Source organism: Solanum pennellii, chromosome 7, assembly GCF_001406875.1.
Source record: "Solanum pennellii chromosome 7, SPENNV200".
In the NCBI taxonomy this organism is placed as follows: Eukaryota; Viridiplantae; Streptophyta; class Magnoliopsida; order Solanales; family Solanaceae; genus Solanum; species Solanum pennellii.
The window spans coordinates 28,522,339-28,528,321 of record NC_028643.1 but is presented as its reverse complement, the minus strand read 5'-3'; positions in this window follow the sequence as shown (position 1 = coordinate 28,528,321).

Below are 5,983 nucleotides of genomic sequence, written 5' to 3'. Positions count from 1 at the left end.
ACTAATTAGCATAAAGAGGGTTTCTAGTAACAACCTCCTAGTTCCTTAACTATCTGCTCACAGAGGAAACCTTACCTAGTGGATCCACCTAGATGCTATATGAATGTATATGTCTTACCTTGGCAAGTAGGAAACCTTTCTTTTCGGTGAGGGTATGACACCGGATTCCATGTTAGCTCACATGGTGTATGTCGGTTATAACGAAGTTACCCAAATGTTAAAATGAAATTATGAAAGTAAGAAGATTAACACGAAGAAGGAATACTTAAGAGGTGTTACTTAGTGTACATACGGGTATGGGACTTTACCAATACATTGCACAAGTGGACCTTTTGGGGAATACAAGGGTGGTTTCTTTATGTATATATGATATGTATAATACTGCTTGCATTTAATACATATGATAGTTGTCTCACTTGGTATACATTTTGGCTACACTTGTTATGATGATGTAAGACGTAAAATACAATGTTTGTTATATCTTGAATAATTTACTTTGTTTTATATAGAGTTATGGGGATTCACATTCACATTGAACTACTTGTGATGCATTGATGAATGGATTCTAAATATGCAATGTGGAATATGTCTTTATTAGGATGATTACTTGTGAATATGGATATGTGTTGTTATGGTATGGACTTGTATACGATTCCTGTAATGTGCATAAAGGCTTTTCAAGTGAATATAGCATGCTAAAAAACAAAATGTCCTTTTATGCATGTTTTCAAATGTATTACTTGCATATGTTGCCATACTTGGTATCTGTGATTTGTACTAATACATCTTTCTCCCATTTTCTACACAAAGTATAGGTTGGGGCCATTGATGTGATTCTAGTATTTTTATGAAGAAACTTGGATTGCTATCCCAATTTGGTGAGTCCTCAAGTCCGAGGATGGAGATATTTTATTCTAATTCTAGTTTCATTTTCCTTATTCAAAGACTTTGTTGTAATTCATATTATAATATTTGTTGTTGATGAAAGGGCTAAGTGCCAATTTTCATACCCTTATTTTTAGATAGTAATGTGAGACTAGTATAGATTCTATTTTCATACATGAGTAAAGTTGAGCTTCCAAAGTAAAAGCTTTAATTTTTCTGCTTTTATTCTATCTATGATGCAATGATGAATGCTAAGGTATTGTCTAAGACTTCTTCAAGAACGAAAAAACCATTACGAGTAGGAAATACACTCCAGTCGTGACATAGTTCCTCCTTCAACATGAGCAGATGTTAAGTGCATTTAGATGAGTTACATGCATGACAGGTTGCTATTCTAGAGTCTTGAACTTAAAGAATGACTAATACTTCAATCGAGGATGAATATGACCTAAGGGACAGATATTGTATAACCCCATAGTTAATTAGGTTAACTAGCACTAAGTGTCAGAACAAAAAAAGCCAAGGCAAGGGGCAAGAGCCAAGGCGAAGGGGAAAGGCCCAACCAAGGGCTTAGGTAGCACCAAGTCTTCATAATTACTTCCCAACTTCACGATCCGACCACGGCTCGTGGTGGCTAAGGAAATATCTAGGTTGATTCTGCCTCAATATGGCTCACCTTCACGAGCCACATCACGGCCAATGGTGAAAACCACGGCTTATTAAGATGCCTTAGTCTTGTGGAGGCCAAAGAATGATAGCCAAGAAACTGCACAAGGAAAATGGTAAGAACCACGACTCGTGGAGCCTTCGTGTTTCCTATCACATGGCTTCCTATATAGGGGTATTTAATGAAATTCCACTTTAAGTCGTTATTAGGTGATGTCGTTTTGTATAGTTTTAGTAGACCAATATAAGTTATTCTAACCCTTTAACCACCCCAATTAAGTCAGTATTTTAAAAACCCAAAAAGTCCAAATCTCTCCACTAAATAATTCTCCCTCTAGAAAACTCAAGTAAAAAAACAACCCTAAAATTAAATAAGATGAACTAGAGCTTCACATGTGTTTTATGAGATCGTAAGTTGTTAAAATAATGATTTTTTTCTTTTAAAGTTGTAAGACCCCCAAATTGAGTTAGGGTGTCTAGATCCTAACATGCTTTTATTAAGTCTATAATGTCCTAAAATGACTGATAATATTGTATTAAGTCAGTGTGTAAAGTTTGATGTGATTTGGAAGTCAAATGTCAAGGGACGACCAGGACGTTCGACAACTATTCACCTATGTGTCTCATGTGTCTATGCATTCTTATATACTGTATGTCATGAGCTTTTAAAGTATTAAAGTGATTTATAATGATGTTCATAAATTGTATATGGTGTTTTGTGAAGTTTGGAGGTCAAACGTCTTAGCATGCCCAAGACATTCGAAATTTAGCCCTTGACACGCTCATGGGTGTCTTGATGGGGCCTTGCATATATGGACTAGTTGCGAGTGTTTGTTTTGGGTAAAACTGATGTGGGAGGTCTAAAACTTGTTAAGTTTTGTATTTACGTTGGAAACATCCGGGTACGACTTCTCAAGGGCCCCCAAAAGGGCCCACAAGAAGGACCCAAGGGCTGTCGAGATACTATCTTTGCACTGTCAATCGACGAGCCAAACGACGCCCAGCTGGTTGACCAACGGACCATTGGTGGGGTCTCTTAAATGGATGATTATATTGGGTAAGGCTCAACCAAATAAAAGGCCAACGTCCAATCAAATGAAGCCACAAATGGCCCGTCGATAGACCTACTAGCGGTCGATGGTGCCCGTCAATGGTGGCCTGCAATTGGTGCCATGCGACTTTTTCATTAAAGTGGTGAATGGTAAATTTACCCCATGTTCTAAAATGACCCTAATATGTTTAATTAGACATTTTTGGGTGTATATAACGGATCACAAAAATGTTAACAACCCATTCTCAATCCCATACATACAAAATAGACTTCCACTCCAAAAATATTCTCCCTAGAAACCTCCATTGTTTGTAAAACTCAAGAACATCTTGGATCATATATTTCCATGGATTAACCATCAAGTTTTAAAGCTTTAAAACTTTACAAAGTTATGGTGATCCTTCATCTCTAAGTAACCTTTTACTTGGAGAGTTCTTCTCAATGTTTTCAAAGAGAAAATATGATCAAATCTCATCTTCTTCAATCTAGAAATGGGTTTCATGTAAAAAAGTTTTTAATGGATAAATTATTATGAATTGATGTTAACGTATTTGTTTTAACGTGATTTTAATCCAATTGCATTACAACCCATGTCCCTTCCCAAAATCGATTTAGCCCCTGCATGGACATTGTAATCATGGCTTGTTAATGGTTGAATTTCGATTCTCTTACATTGAATTGTCTATATATACTGTTATTTATATTAATTAATGATGAAGTATCCATGTTGATAAATCAATGAAGATTTGAGCATGCTTAGTCTATTATTAATGTGATCACTGTAACATTGGTCCTTAATTGTATAAAACTAGATTTCAATCATGTTAAGTTGCTTGAAGCTGCTATTTTAGGTTAATATCATGTTTGAATTATGTATATGAATCTCGTATGATCAAAGTAAAGAAGTTTTATATGAATTGATCTAGGTTCTTCTAGCCTATCAAATGGTAACTTGTGATCTTGACATTAGGTTGGTTGTCTTGTATCTCGATTCCATGGTAATTTGTTCATGATGTTGTATAATATCAAATGTATATTAAATACTTCCTGTAATAGGTTCTAATGATGAATTATGTGTTGGTATCCAAAGTGGATTAATGCTTGAAGACTTGATCCCTAATTTCTCTATTGAAATCCCATGATGTTCATTGTAATCTTGACCTTGGCAAATTGTAGTAGGATTTCGTCTAAGCCGTGGTATCTTTAACTAATTCCTTTTATACGTATTATTGATTAATTGTTAGCATGAGTAATGGACAATCAATGTGAGAATGAATTGATAACAGTTCAACTCCTCTTCATATTCTATAAATTGATGATGCTGTGAACATAATGTGATCTCAATTTATAGTAGATGAAGCATGATCTAGTCTTGATTATTGTGTCTTTATATACTGCCCTAGGTTTTTTTTATTGGTATGTTTTTAAGGCTAATCATAGTAATCACAGTAAAGAATATTAGCAATTTATTTATAACGTTCTACCTTCTAGTATAGATGTGAAGCCTTGTATTTTTGTATAGTATGATCTTGTAGCGACTGGTACATGGTTTCTTCTATTATTAAATTACATTTAGCTACTTCCTATACATGTATTATTGATTAAAGGGTTTATTGATCAATGTTTATCAAAAAGGGTTGATGAATTGGTAAGGTCTACTTTTCCTCCCTATTTTTTCTATATTAATGTAGTTGATGAAGCCTTGTATGGCATTGTGTGTTATGGTCCACTTATGTTGCCGGTGTTTACTCATTATATATGTGCTCACCATTGACTTGAAGGCAAATTGATGAATATCTGAATGATTGGTTATGATGATCACCTTATATGTAACTTGTGCCTGATCTTCTACTTTAGCTGTGAATCTAGGTTATGTTACTATTGTTATGAGCATGTAGATGTTTATGTTAAGATCATGTTTAGGTGCTGACATTAATGAATTATGAAGGATGGATGACCCCTAGACATATACCCCCATGTGAATGTGAATAGCTAAGGTTAGGAGCCTTGAATGTAATGTGAAGATTGTGTTGGCTCCTATGCTAAATGGTAGTGGGTGGTCTATGCTTTGTTGTGCATTGTGGTCTTAAGAGGGTGGCTGCCTCAAGATGTTATGACTATCCGTTATTTGATCATGTTGACCAATGTACACACACACTCATACATTATGCATTTTTAGAAATAGTATAGGTCATGGTGTCTCAATGAAAGATACTTCTCATATTCACTAGTGTCTACTACTATGCATGTTAAGATTATGTCTATGAAAGTATGATATGTGTTTTCTTTAACTAGGATGACTTGATAGGTGTACTAGTATGGTCAAGGGTATGGGACTTTGCCTATGCATTGCACTTGTGAGTTGATAGGATAGTTTCTAGTTTTGGTGTCTATGTGTATGATTATAAATGTATGAATATGTGTGACTTAATGTGTTAGGTGAAAATTTTTCTCACACATATGTATAGAAACACATATGAATGATTATCTAGTCAATAGTGGAGCCTTGAAAAATGTGTTGAAGTGTATCCTAAACTAGATAGTGCTAATGATATATTCTATGCCCATGTGAAAAGGTTTATCACATGAATAAGGTTGATGAAATCTCATCTATGTCCTATGAGCTTAGCATATATAGAGTCAATCTCCTAAGACTATATTTTATAAAGTAATGTTAATGAAGGATTTTAAAAAAATGGAACTTAGCTTATCACCGAGTGAACTTGAAGATGAGGGGTGTCCCTTCCAATTGTAGGAAGGTAGGTCACCATCGAACTCAAGGGGTGGATAGCCTCATGAACCAAAAGGGTGTTAGAGTGACATTTCCATGATGCCCCCAAGTTCCATAAACAATGCTTGCCACATAGGATCTAGCAATGTGATATCAACTAAAATGCTAGCATGTGTTAATATTCTACCTTGGCTAGGTAAGAACACCTTCCATTTGTGTAAGGTTCTACAACATCAAATTGTATGTTTAGCACCCATGGTCTTAGTGTCGGTTAAGACTATAATCTCCCTAATGTAAAATGGACCATGGAAGTAAATGACTAAGACCCTAACTAGGATGACCGAAGGGAGGTTACTTAGGATAGGTTGAAGTAATGAACCCATCTAGACATTGAACAAGTATCTCCTTAGAAAGTTCTAATTAGGTGTTCCAATGTGTATGATTATGATTATGTATTTATTCATGGCATGGTAGCATTTGTCTATTTGTCATGAAGATGTGCATGGTATCAGTCTATGTGATGTGGTCTCATTATTATATGAACTCTTTGAGTCTTAATGACTATATCATGAAGATTTTTGACATTAATGAACTTATCCTTAGGTGTTACGTTGATTTATGAAGTGTTAAGGTTTGTGGTCTCAAGAAGA